General features: G+C 42.4%; 1 non-coding gene across 1 annotated transcript; it reads left to right on the forward strand.

Annotated features, from left to right (window-relative positions):
- Positions 1-4645: 4645 nt before the first annotated feature.
- On the forward strand, positions 4646-4707 carry LOC116270404. The gene has a single exon (XR_004178442.1). It is a non-coding gene; the product is annotated as a U7 small nuclear RNA (small nuclear RNA).
- The last annotated feature ends 9649 nt before the right edge of the window (positions 4708-14356 follow it).

A 14356-nucleotide genomic window follows, 5' to 3' on the forward strand; every position in this document is an offset into this window, starting at 1 on the left:
TACATTTTACTACTTTTTTCTTTTCACAGTCCAGCGATCATATATATACACATATATACATATATACACACACACACATATACATGTATGTGTGTGTGTGTGTGTATATATACATATAAAATGCATGAATTCATAGGGAAGAGGTTCCAGCAGCTCAGGCTCCTTCCCATTGGTTCTCACACAGTGTCTTCTCTGGGTGGAGCTGGTTGGTGCTTCAGTTGAATTCAGGTACCTTTCTCTTTGGCTTCCTTCTTTTTCTGATCATTTTCCTTCACGTGTTTCTGGAAACTATCTCAGCTTGCAGAGTGCTTAATGTGCTTAATACCCACATTAATTCTCTTGGCAGGAATCTTGCCCTTAACTTACTTGTTTACGGCAATGCCAACAGCATGCTGGGGAACATTGTAGGCTCTTCCAGTTTAGCCATGGTAACACTTGTGGGGCATTCCTTTTTGAACAGTGCCCACTCCCTTGATGTCTACAATATCACCTTTCTTACAGATTTGTTCCCAGAACCACGCCGGGTCTGGCTGCATTTTCTAGGGCCCACCAATAATGAGAAGCAGACAAACTAGGAAAGAAGGGAATTTATTGCTATAACCAGACACAGGGAGAAGGCCGGAGATAATTCCACCAGACCAATTCAAAGTGTTACAATTTTCTTAGTGCTTATGTAGGTTGAGGTTATGAGCCTAAGAGCAGTCTAACATTCACCTAAGTCTATTGGTAACTAATTTTGTTGCAACTAGAAGATCAGAGGCAAAAAATGCTTGCTAAGTCCGATTAAACTGTGGGGGCCTCAGTACCTTCAAGGCCTGTCTACTGTGGTACCAGAGTGATTATTTCTATCTTATCTCCTTTACAGCTTGGTCTGGCGAGCTGCCTTAGACTCTCCAATGAATCTATTCAAACAGCTGCCTCTGTTATCTTGACTCGCCTCAGATTTCGTTGACTCCTGGCACAAGGAAAGTATGACTGTCTCTATTATTTTGGTTTGCTCCAGGTTAGGGAGAAGCCCATGCAAGGCTCCTACTGACCATATGTTTCATTCCTAGCTTTGATGTCTGGGCACTGATTTCCCCAGGTTTAACTGTTTGCTCAATGTTAAGGCAGTGCTATGGAAACCTGTCTGTCTAACTGGAGTGCTATGCAGGCCTGTGTGTGTGACTGTCATGCAGCCCCGTCTGTGCGATTGTCAGGGAGAATTGGCCTGCCACAGATTCGCATATACATGGCCGAAGGAAAAATTCCACGTCTTCTAAAAGGCCTAGAGAACATCTACCAGGTGCCTCTCCTCTTTCCCTTTGTGTTCGTTATTTTGGCGAATTACTGGTTCCAGCCAAAAGGCCATTTTATTACTTTCAAAATATGTGGGTTTTTTTTTTTCATTTTTATACATTTCCAAAATAATGTTTCTAAAAAATAACAACTGACCTTTAGTACTCCCAACCTCATTATTTTCCTTTCCCAAAATTTCTTTCAGTAGAAATATAAACAAGTTCACCCAAATTAGTCACTGAAGCTCTTCAACTTCCTTTTCCTTTTCGTTATGAATGTCAAGTCTGTGCCAATCATTGTGTGTGTGACAGTGACCACCACATACTCTATGCCCTCAAGAAACTCATCCTCTAGGAGGTGGCTGAAGCAGTAAGGGGTGCAAACACAGTGTGACCTGTGCTATAACAGAGGAAGTTCAGTAGGTTATGTCTCATTGGTGTCAGGGAAGGCTTCTTGGAGGAAAGCACTTCTTTTTTTTAATTTATTTTTTTATTATTATACTTTAAGTTCTAGGGTACATGTGCACGACATGCAGGTTTGTTACATATGTATACATGTGCCATGTTGGTGTGCTGCACCCATTAACTCATCATTTACATTAGGTATATCTCCTAATGCTATCACTCCCCACTCCCTCCACCCCACGTCAGGCCCCGGTGTGTGATGTTCCCCAACCTGTGTCCAAGTGTTCTCAGTGTTCAATTCCCACCTACGAGTGAGAACATGGGGTGTTTGGTTTTCTGTCCTTGCAATAGTTTGCTCAGAATGATGGTTTCCAGCTTTATCCATGTCCCTACAAAGGACATGAACTCATTCTTTTTTATGGCTGCATAGTATTCTTTGGTGTATATGTGCCGCATTTTCTTTATCCAGCCTATCATTGATGGACATTTGGGTTGGTTCCAAGTCTTTGCTATTGTGAATAGTGCCACAATAAACATACGTGTGCATGTGTCTTTTTAGCAGCATAATTTATAATCCTTTGGGTATATACCCAGTAATGGGATGGCTGGGTCAAATGGTATTTCTAGTTCTAGATCCTTGAGGAATCGCCACACTGTCTTCCACAATGGTTGAACTAGTTTACAGTCCCCACCAACAGTGTAAAAGTGTTCCTATTTCTCCACATCCTCTCCAGCACCTGTTTTTCCTGACTTTTTAATGATCACCATTCTAACTGGTGTGAGACGGTATCTCATTGTGGTTTTGATTTGCATTTCTCTGATGGCCAGTGATGATAAGCATTTTTTCATGTGTCTGTTGGCTGTATGAATGTCTTCTTTTGAGAAGTGTCTGTTCATATTCTTTGCCCATTTTTTGATGGGATTGTTTGATTTTTTCTTGTAAATTTGTTTAAGTTCTTTGTAGATTCTGGATATTAGTCCTTTGTCAGATGGGTAGATTGTAAAAATGTTCTCCCATTCTGTAGGTTGCCTGTTCACTCTGATGGTAGTTTCTTTTGCTGTGCAGAAGCTCTTTAGTTGAATTAGATGACATTTGTCTATTTTGGCTTTTGTTGTCATTGCTTTTGGTGTTTTAGTCATGAAGTCCTTGCCCATGCCTATGTTCTGAATGGTATTGCCTAGGTTTTCTTCTAGGGTTTTTATGGTTTTAAGTCTAACATTTAAGTCTTTAATCCATCTTGAATTAATTTTTGTATAAGGTGTAAGAAAGGGATCCAGTTTCAGCTTTCTACATATGACTAGCTAGTTTTCCCAGCACCATTTATTAAATAGGGAATGCTTTCCCCATTTCTTGTTTTTGTCAGGTTTGTCAAATATCATATGGTTGTAGATGTGTGGTATTATTTCTGAGGCCTCTGTTCTGTTCCATCGGTCTATATATCTGTTTTGGTACCAGTACCATGCTGTTTTGGTTACCATAGCCTTGTAATATAGTTTGAAGTCAGGTAGTATGATGCCTCCAGCTTTATTCTTTTTGCTTAGGATTGTCTTGGCAATGTGGGCTCTTTTTTGCTCAATATGAACTTTAGTTTTTTCCAATTCTGTGCAGAAAGTCATTGGTATCTTGATGGGGATGGCATTGAATCTATAAATTACTCCCATTCACAATTGCTTCAAAAAGAATAAAATACCTAGGAATCCAACGTACAAGGGATGTAAGGGACCTCTTCAAGGAGAACTACAAACCACTGCTCAATAAAATAAAAGAGGACACAAATAAATGAAAGAACATTCCATGCCCATGGATAGGAAGAATCAATATCGTGAAACTGGCCATACTGCCCAAGTAAAACACTTCTAAGCAGGCACCTGAATGAGAAGGAGTTAGCCAGATAAAGCTGGAAAAACAGAGCTCCAGGCAGAGAAAGTGGCTTCTACAAAGACTAGTAAGAAAAACCGTTGTATGTATGGTGTTGGGTATTTAGGCAGTTTATGAGGATTAGAGCCCAAGGCAAACTAATCAGAGCAGTCTGAGCTGTGTGAGGTCTGCAAAATTAATCAGGCTCACAGATATATGAGTGTGGGAGTATGGTTAGGCCCCTCACTCTTGCCTGTGGGCAATTTTTTTTTTTTTTTGAAACAGGGTCTTGCTTTGTTGCCCAGGCTGGAGCACAGTGTTCTAATCAAGGCTCACTGCAGCCTTGACCTCCCAGGCACCAGCGATCTTCTGACCTCACCCTCCTGAGTACTTGGGACCTCGGTTGTGTGCCACCATCCCTGGCTAATTTTTCATTTTTTTGTTTTTTGTTTTTTGTTTTTTTTGGTAGAGACAGGGTCCCACTGCATTGCCCAGGCTGGTCTTGAACTCCTGGGCTCAAGTGAACTTCCTTTCTCAGCTCCCAGTGAGTTAAGATTACAGGTGTGAGCCACAATGCCTGGCCTACCCACACATTTCTGTATGAATTTCCTTTCAGGAGAGTGGGGAAATGATGAAAATTGTGTGTCATATAAGGTTTTGCCTAATGGGTGAGAACCACTGGTGTAGACCATGCTGAAGACAATCGGGAGCTCCTGAAAACGTTCAAGCAGGGGAGTGACATGATCAGACCTGCATTTTGGGAAGATCGCTCTGGCTGTAATGTGGAGAACAGATTATAACGAGCCAGCCAAGGTAGCATGAAGACCAGCTGGATGGCTGTTGCCATATTCCAGGTGAGAAATGAGTATGGCCTGAAGTAAGGTGTTAGTAACAGAAATAAAGAAAGAACATAATGATATTTTCTCCCTAGATTCTCTAAAGAGTTAGCTTCACTTTTCCCAGAAATATATGCTGTCAAGACCAAATGAATGGTAATATTTCAGACATCCTGAAAGATAATGGGGAAATACAGTTATGTGTCGCATAATGACATTTTGATCAATGATAGACCAAATATAATAGTGGCTCCATAAGACTATAATAGTAGTGTTACAGCTCTTTTAGAATTTGTCAAGCAGGCTTTTTGGTTTTTGCCAGAAAGCCCAGAATAAAAGAAAAGACTCTGAGCACTTTGTGAGGCCAAGGTGGGTGGATCACTTGTGGTCAGGAGTTTGAGACCAGCCTGGCCAACATGGTGAAACCCCGTCTCTACTAAAAATACAAAAATTAGCCAGGCGTGGTAGTGGGCACCTGTAATCCCAGATACTCGGGAGCTGAGGCAGGAGAATTGCTCGAACTCAGGAGGTGGAGGTTGCGGTGAGCCGGGATCATGCCACTGCACTGCAGCCTGGGCAACAGAGTGAGACTCCATCCCCCACCCCACCCCCAAAAAGACTATAATACTGTATTTTTATTCTACCTTTTCTGTGTTTAGATATGTCTAGATACATGAATACTTACCATTGTGCTACAGTTGCCTACAGTATTCAGTACAGTAATATGCTGTACAGGTTTGTAACCTAGGAGCGATAGGCTATCCCCCCGTCATCTGGATGTATAGTGGGCTATACCACCTAGATTTGTGTAAGTGCAGTCTAAGATGTTTGCACTACGATGAAATTGCTTAACAATGCATTTCTGAAAACACATTCTCAATATTAAGTGACACATGACAGTATGTTTACAACAGGGATGTTTCCCGTATTTCTCAAATCGTATCAACAGTGTAATGGTTAAAAGACTAGACTCATCTGGGCGCAGTGGCTCATGCCTGTAATCCCAGCACTTTGGGAGGCTGAGGTGGGTGGATCGCGAGGTCAGGCATTTGAGATCAGCCTGGCCAACATAGTGAAACCCCGTCTCTACTAAAAATTCAAAAAATTAGCTGGGCGTGGTGGCAGGAGACTGTAATCCCAGTTACTCAGGAGGCTGAGGCAGGAGAATCGCTTGAACCTGGGAGATGGAGGTTGCAGTGAGCTGAGTTCACACCACTGTACTCCAGCCCAGGCAACAGTGTGAGACTACGTCTCAAAAAAAAAAAAAAAAAAAAAAAAAAGTCTACACTCTGGTTAAGAGGTTTGAATCCTCACACTCTGACATTTAAGAGCCCTGGCCTTGGGCAAAATCCCTCAACTTCTCTAAGCCCCGGTTTATTTTTCAGTGAAATGGGGATTTCAACTGTTGCTACCATGTTGTAATTTCATGAACATAGGTATTCACTTCACCTACTTTTTAGACCAGCCCTGGCTCTAAGTAGAGACAATTTCAAAAGCAAATTATTCAGTTATCTTTTGAGTAGTGGTATTAAATTTATATTTAACCATCTACGTGATCAGAGTTTGACCCATTTGTGACAAATTTCGGACAATTCTAGGATTAGAATGGCTGCCTATAATTTTAGGTTATAGAAGAGAGTGAAACTTATCTGTTGGCACCAGGCTTTAACCCAATGGTAGATGTTCCCTTCTTATAATTTGCTAACATTTTGGGTGATTATGAAGTACTTTCTAAGGACTTGGGAATGAGGAAATAAGATTGCCTTCTGAGAATAAACTGTAGGATCAGAGCAGAAAAATATTAAATTTTCTGAAGGAGACAGGCTGACTCTTAGGCCAGCTAAAATGTCAGCAATATAATTAAATATATATTAATATAGCTAAAGATATCCGTCAAAAAAGGATTGATTGGCCTAGGTAAACATATAGACAAAACTGGCAGTACCTCTCCAAGTTTAGAGTAGGGGAAAGAAAGTCTTAACCATTAGCATACATATTTCTTTCTTTCTGATTTTTCGTTTTGATTTGTTCTGAGGCAGGGTCTTGCTCTGTCACCCAGACTGGAGTGCAGTGGCATGATCTTGGCTCACTGTCTACCGGGTTCAAGCGATTCTCCTGCCTCAGCCCCGCAAGTAGCTGGGATTGCAGCAGTGTGCCACCAGGCCTGGCTAATTTTTGTATTTTTAGTAGACAGGGTTTCACCATGTTGACCAGGCTGGTCTTGAACTTGACCTCAGGTGATTTCCGCCCACCTCGGCCCCCCAAAGTGTTGGGATTACAGGCGTGAGCCACCGTACCCAGCCTAAAGTCCCTTTTGCCATGTAAAGTAACACTCACAGGTTCTGTGGGCATCTTTGGGGGACTTCTTCAGTGTGCCACGGGGTCTTCTAGCCCATTTCCATATATCTGATTATCTATCTTTATTGTTACTGCTGAGAAGGATTCAGATTATGACTTGACTTCCCACATAGGCTGTCTACGGAGAGAAAATGCACAGCGCATTCAGACCTTGAAGTTTCTGTCCCCATGACAGAGATTTCTCATGGTAAGTTAGTAAAGTGTCTTCTGATGGTGAATTGGCTTCTCTTTGCCTTGACGTCAAGGAGAAAATGCACTAATCAGGCAAGTGAGAAAATTCTCGTCCATGTGAGAGTTTAATTTCTCATTGTAAATGAATAAAGTGGCATTTGGATGTCTAGGATCTGTCAGGGCCTACACCCAGGACATTGGCAGGACTGTTTGTGGGCCATATCCTGAAAAGTGGACATCCAACTATGGTGCTCTGGTACCTCCTGCATGGCCCCTGTGGTCTTCCTTGGATGACACCTTGACTGCTTCATGGTCAGGTCTCTCTCCTCTGATTTCTAGATCACTCACTTAAGAGGATGAAGTAATGTTGTCCCTAATTTTTTATATATATATATGCATGTGTGTGTGTGTGTGTGTGTATACACACACATATATATATATACACACACACACGCGCATATATATATATATAGAGAGAGAGAGAGAGAGAGTTTTACATTGAGTTTCTGGCCAAAGGACCTAACTAATATTTTTTAATGTAGAGAAAAACTCCTTTAGAAAATATTTCGATGGACATTAGAGTTTTGTTTTGTTTTGTTTTGTTTTGTTTTTGTTTGTTTTTTTTTTTTTTTTGAGACGGAGTCTCGCTCTGTCGCCCAGGCTGGAGTGCAGTGGCCGGATCTCAGCTCACTGCAAGCTCCGCCTCCTGGGTTCACGCCATTCTCCCGCCTCAGCCTCCCAAGTAGCTGGGACCACAGGCGCCCGCCACCTCGCCCGGCTAATTTTTTGTATTTTTTAGTAGAGACGGGGTTTCACCGTGTTAGCCAGCATGGTCTCGATCTCCTGACCTCGTGATCCGCCCGTCTCGGCCTCCCAAAGTGCTGGGATTACAGGCTTGAGCCACCGCGCCCGGCCAAGCCACCGCGCCCGGCCTGTTTTGTTTTTTAAGACAGGATCTTGCTCTGTCACCCAGGTTGAAGTGCAGTGGTGCAATCTTGGCTCACTAGAACCTCTGCCTCCCAGGCTCAAATGATCCTTCTGCCTCAGCCTTCCAAGTACCTGGGATCACAGGTGCCCACCACCATGCCTGTCTAATTTTTTTGTATTTTTGGTAGAGACAGGGTTTCACCATGTTGCCTAGGCTGATCTCAAACTCCGGTTCTCAAGTGATCCACCTGTCTCAGCCTCCCAAATTGCTGGGATTACAGGCATGAGCCACCACGCCAAGCCTGTTTTGTTTTTTTGAGACAGAGTCTTGCCCCATTACCTAGGCTGAGGTGCAGTGGCACAACCACGGCCCACTGCAGCCTCAACCTCCTAGGCTCAAGTGATCCAACCACCTCTGCCTCCTGAGTAGTTAGGACCACAGGTGTGAACCACTATGCCGAGTTAAGTTTTAAATTTTTTGTAGGCATGAGATCTCACAATGTTGCCCAGACTAGTCTTGAACTCCTGGCCTCAAGCGATCCTCCCCGCTCAGCCTCCCAAAGTGCTGGGATTACAGGAGTGAGCCATAATGCCCAGCCAAAAACATGCTTTTAATTAACTTAAAAAAGTGAATAAAATGTATAGTAAAATTGAAATCAGAGTGCTTTTGAAAGAAATGAAATGTAAGACTTTTAACCTAGGTGGTTATCAATGGTCATATCAGAAGATTGAAAATATCAACATTATAAATGTCAAACTATAAGAAACTTGAAAATTCTTTTAGGAATGTGAAGGTGACTTAGAGCTAGCAGGTGCTTTTCACTGTGTGCATCAAGCAGATTGGAATAAATATTTCCCCAGGGTGTAACAATCTCCTAAGCTTTCTCTCCTACACAGTGAAATTACTACAATCTAATATTCAGTGTTACCAACACCTTCCCTTACATAATAAGGAAATTAAAGCATAAAGTAGGAAAAACAAGCTGGATATATTGAGACAACTCTGGATCAACACTTCCTGGAAGGTGGGAGGACGGATTTATTCCAACCTCTGAGCCTCCTGATTCAAACATTTGTTTGGTTGTCCTTGGCCTAGGATGCCTTTATTTTTGGCCTGGTGAACACCTCCTCATTCTCCAAGATTCACATTAAGTATCAGCTTCTTTGTGAAGGCTTCTTTCACCCTAAGGGTAAGTTGACCCTTTTCCCATCTTCTTTGTTAACACTGCGTACTCTGTATTTTTTGCAAATACATCTTACTTTCCACTATATGTGAGGTTCTTGAGGGCAGGGATTTAAATATGTATATGTATTTTATTTACTTAACATAGTACTTACTAAATGCCCGGTGCTATTCCAAGCACTACTTAAATATTCGGTCATTTAATCCTTGTAATAGTCCCATGAGGTTTGTTATTATCTCCATTTTGTAGATGAGGAACCTGAAGTGTAGAGTGTTCAGTAACTTTATTCCTCCTTGTTTCACCAGAACCTAAAGGTGATTCTTTGCATACAGTAGGCATTCATTCATTCAATAAATATTTATTGAATACTATATATATATGTATATATACTCTTCTAAGTGCTAAGATACAGCAATGAAAAAAGATGAAAAAATCCACCACCCTTTTGGAGCTCACATTTTGGTTGTCAGAATAAGCAAAAAAAAGAGAGATAAATAAAATAAACATTTGTTCCATAGGTGGCAATAAATTCTGCAGAAAAAAAAAAACAGTAAGTGGGAAAAGGAGCACTTGGAATTGCAATTTTGGATGGGTTAACAGGAAAGGGCTTACTGAGAAGGAGATATTTGAGGGAAGGAGGTGAGTGAGTGAGTGAGTCATATCTGGGGGAAGAACATCCCAGGAACAGCTAGTACAAAGGTCCTGAGGCGCCTGGAATGTTCCAGGAACAGCAAAGGGTGGGGAGCGTGCTCCTAGAATAGAACAGGGAAGCGGGAAAGAAGTAGAGGATGAGGTTGGGAGGGAATGGGCAGTGAGCAGAGCATGTAGGGCATTAAAATAAATTTTCAAGTTGAACTTTTACTAAAAATACCTTTGGAGGTTTTTTTTTTTTTTTTTCTTCCAGCCTACATCATGCTTTTCCTTTTTTCTTTTTCTTTTCTTTTCTTTTTTTTTTTTTTTTTTTGAGACACGGTCTCACTCTGTGACCCAGGCTGGAGGGCAGTGGTATGATCTTGGCTCACTGCAACCTCCACCTCTTAGGCTCAAGCGGTCCTCCTGCCTCAGGCTCCCTAGTAGCTGGGACTACAGGTGTGCACTATCATGCCTGGCTAATTTTTGTATTTTTTGTAGAGATGGGGTTTCATGATGTTGCCCAAGTTGGTCTCGAACTCCTGGACTCAAGCGATCCAACCACCTCAGCCTCCCAAAGTTCTGGGATTACAGGCCTGAGCCACCACATCCAGCCCTTTGGAGGGCTTGGAGGGTTTTTGAGCAGAAAAGTGATCTTCTTGAATTTATGTTTTTATCAGTATCACTCAGGCTTCTGTGTTTTAGACTTATTTTCTGTTTTTTTTTTTGTGTGTGTGTGTGTGTGTGTATGTGTGTTTTGAGACAGGGCCTTGCTCTGTTGCCCAGGCTGGAGTGCAGTGGTGCAATCATAGCTCACTGCAGCCTCAAACTCCTGGGCTTAAGAGATCTTTGTGCCTTGGCCTCTCAAAGTGCTGAGATTAGAGTCATGAGTCACTGTGCCTGGTCCAGGCTTCTGTGTCAAGAAGAATCTCAGCATGTCAAAGATGGAAGCTGGCAGACTAGTTTGGAGGTTCCCACAGTAATTTAGGTAAAAGACAGCAGTGGTAGTAGTGGAAGTGGTGAGAATTGGTCAGATTCTGGACATATGCTGAAGGTTAATCAGACAGATCTGCTGATAGGTCAGATGTGAGGTGCGGGAGGAAAAGAAGCATCCAGTATGACTTCAAGGCTTTGAACTCTGCAAGTGGAGAAGAGAAGAAAAGGAACAGGTTTGGTGATAGCGCAGCGGTAAGCAGCAATCGGGTGTTGAGTTTAGGACTTGTTAAACTTGAGATGTCTATTATTCAAATGATAATATTAAGGAGGCAGCTGGATGTGTGAATCTGGGGTATAGGGGAGACATGCAGACTGGACACTGTTAGCACATCCTAGATGATAGTTCAAGTCATGGGATTAGAGGAGATTGCCGAATGAGTCAGTCAAGATGGAAAACAGAAGAGGTGCAAGGGCTGAATCTTGGGATGCTCCAAGTTTTGGAGGTCAGAGAGATGAACAGGACCCAACAGAGAAGACTGACAATGAGCAGCCAGAGCAATAGGGGAAAGGTTGGATAAGTGCCCTTCTAAAAGCTGTATGGAAAGTAGTTCAGAAGGAAAGAGTAATCACATTCTACTCAGCGATCAAGTAAGATGAAAATTGAGGCTTGGCTGTTGGATGTAGCAACAGGGAAGTGGAGGAGACCTTGACAAGAGCAATTTAATTGAAGCGGATTGGATACATAACTGACTATATTAGGTTTAAGAGAGATATTGGACACGGGGAATATAGACAACCCCTAAGAAAGAAAGAAATGGAGGTGGTAGCTGAAGGAGGAAGTGAGGTCAACAGAGGATTTTTCAAAAATGGGAGAAATAATGTTCATAGATTGGTGGAAAAGATCCAGGGGAAAGGGATGAGCTGATGCAGGTGATTGAGAGGAGAATTGCTGGAGTGTTGTCCTTGAGTAGGTGGTGTTGGGTTCACAAGGAGAGCAGTGACCTTTTCTTTTCTTTTCCTTTCTTTTCTTTTGTCTCTCTTTCTTTCTTCTTCTTCTTCTTCTTTTTTTTTTTTGTATTTTTTTGTAGAGATGGGGTTTCACCATGTTGCCCCGGCTGGTGTTGAACTCCTAGCATCATGCAATCTGCCTGCCTCTGCCTCCTGAAGTGCTGGGATTACAGGCATGAGCCATCAAGCCCAGCCAGCGGTGGCCTTTTCTAGGGGCACAGAGTGTTCCTCTACAGTCACAGGAAGGAAGCCCAGAATATGGGCATGATGCAGCGGTGGGTGTTTGTGGGAGCTCTCTTCTGATTCATTCTATTTTCTCAGAGAAATAGGAAGCAAGGGCATCAGAACGATGAGGGGAGGTGAGTAAGTAGTTGAGGTTTGAGGACAGAGAAGGTGTGAAATAGTCACCCAGGAGAGTGGGAGAATAAAAGGGCCAGGGAAATTCAGCGTGATTGTTAGCCGCATTAAGGGCCTACTCAAAACTTATGATTATGAATTTAAAGTGAGATGTCTTAGTATGGTTTGATTCTTCACTAGTTGCATTTGGCTGCACAGGTGTACGACTGGACTACGCGGAATGTCTAACAAAGGTCATTGTTTAGTCAAGTGAGTATCTGTGTCAGAGGGGGCAAGGGAGCTAAGGGTACATGCAACATAATATAAGTGAATTTAGGCTGGGTGAGGTATCAAATGAGCGCATACATGAAAGAATAAATTGTTTCCCTACTTAGAATGCTTTTTTTTTTCATTTTATTGTTTTTGGTTTTTTTTTTTTTTGAGACGGAGTCTCGCTCTGTCGCCCAGGCTGGAGTGCAGTGGCCGGATCTCAGCTCACTGCAAGCTCCGCCTCCTGGGTTTACACCATTCTCCTGCCTCAGCCTCCCGAGTAGCTGGGACTACAGGCGCTCGCCATCTCGCCCGGCTAGTTTTTTGTATTTTTTAGTAGAGACGGGGTTTCACCGTGTTAGCCACGATCGTCTCGATCTCCTGACCTTGTGATCCGCCCGTCTCAGCTTCCCAAAGTGCTGGGATTATAGGCTTGAGCCACCGCGCCCGGCCTTTTTTTCATTTTAGAGTGGGGTCTTGCTCTGTCGCCCATGTTGGAGTACACCAGCATGATTACAGCTCACTGCGGCCTCAACCTCTTGGGTTCAAACAGTCCTCCCACCCGAGCCTCCCAAGTTACTGGGACCACAGGCATGAGACACCTCACCCAGCTCTGGAATTCATTTTTTGTCTCCTGTCCATTGCTTCAAACTCTCTTTATTCTTAGTGGTCCATATAAGAACTGTACTCCCCAGAAAACAAGCTTAATGTTAAGCTAGTAAACATTGCTCTTGGATCAGAATAATTTAAGAAGAGCAAATTTTATATCGTAGGTCATGGTGTACAGGGGTTATTCTGTTTAAATTTTTCCTTAGATTGTTTAGAATTCTTCTTCCATTCAAATTTTAGCTCATTCTGGGAGCAAAACACACTGACCCAGGGTAGATGCTGGAGAGTGACTCACAGAAGTTTCCACAAACATACAGCTTTTTTTTCTTTTCCTTTTTGGCCAGGACTCACTATTTTTATTAGTGTCTGGTAAATGATACTTGAGTAGATCCTAATTAGGGGTGTGTGTCAAAGGGCATGATGGTGAGGGGACCCTTATTACCTTTGGGTCCCTGTTTGGCTTCAAATTTGTATTCAGCAGGCCGAAAGAGAGGCAAATGCTACCATCTGTCCTTGGCCAGGGAAAACATATTTACAATGCAGACTCTCCTTTCACTAATCCAAGCTGGAGATCAGACAGAACCAAGAAGCAACGTGGAAGACCAACCAATCTTTCTTAGGAACCTAACCACATCAGCACACCCACCATTTCCACCTCCCTATAATTTAAATATAGCACAAAATAAATGCTCTGTCTACCTTGCTCTACATAGCCATCAGTCCATGCATAGCACAGCCACTCCCTGACCAAAGCCGTGTTACTATATGTGGCCAGGGACCTTGGTGAATATGGGGTGTGTGTGGTGAGTGTGTGTATGTGTGTGTGTCTGCTATTTTAAAACTAGTGGCCTAAAAATAGTTGTGTACACATAGAAAATGCATGCTAGTTGAGTGGTTGAGTTCAGGATTGCCAAACCCCAGAACTCAGCCTGGGAGGATGGCAAGTATAATACATCTTATTCTATTACCTGAATATCTTAACCAAGGGACAATCAAAAGGATTCCAATATACAGGCACTCCTACTCAGACCAGTGGTTCTCAACAGGGGCAGGACCACTTTTCGGATGTGGTTTGGGAATTATGGGTGCATTTTTGGTTATCATAGTGATTGAGGGTGTGCTCAGTGGTATTTGGTGGCTGGGGCCAAGACTGACAGATGTGTGGAACAGTTCCATAGAACAAAGAAACTGTTCTGCCTGACTTTCAAATGCCCTGCAGGGCATTGATATGGATGAAAAATCTATTTATAATTATTTCAACATAGACCCTAACTCCAATTTTCTTTCTTCTTTATTTTATACTTATGGCATTATGCAAATTAAAAATTTTTTTTTCCTTTGCAAAATTAGATTATATGATATATGAATTTCATTTAAAATCATGAAAGCAATGTTTTATTATACAAAGGGGGTAATGGGTGTGATCTGATGGAAAACTACCATGCTAGATACTTACATGTATCCAGACATCCTTCCTTGGCAAATTTACAGGTTGTCTATAACTGCATCTAACCTTATTCATAAAAGGTAGCAATGCATCAAACCCTGCAG

This window comes from Papio anubis, chromosome 14 (assembly GCF_008728515.1).
Source record: "Papio anubis isolate 15944 chromosome 14, Panubis1.0, whole genome shotgun sequence".
NCBI classification, from domain to species: domain Eukaryota; kingdom Metazoa; phylum Chordata; class Mammalia; order Primates; family Cercopithecidae; genus Papio; species Papio anubis.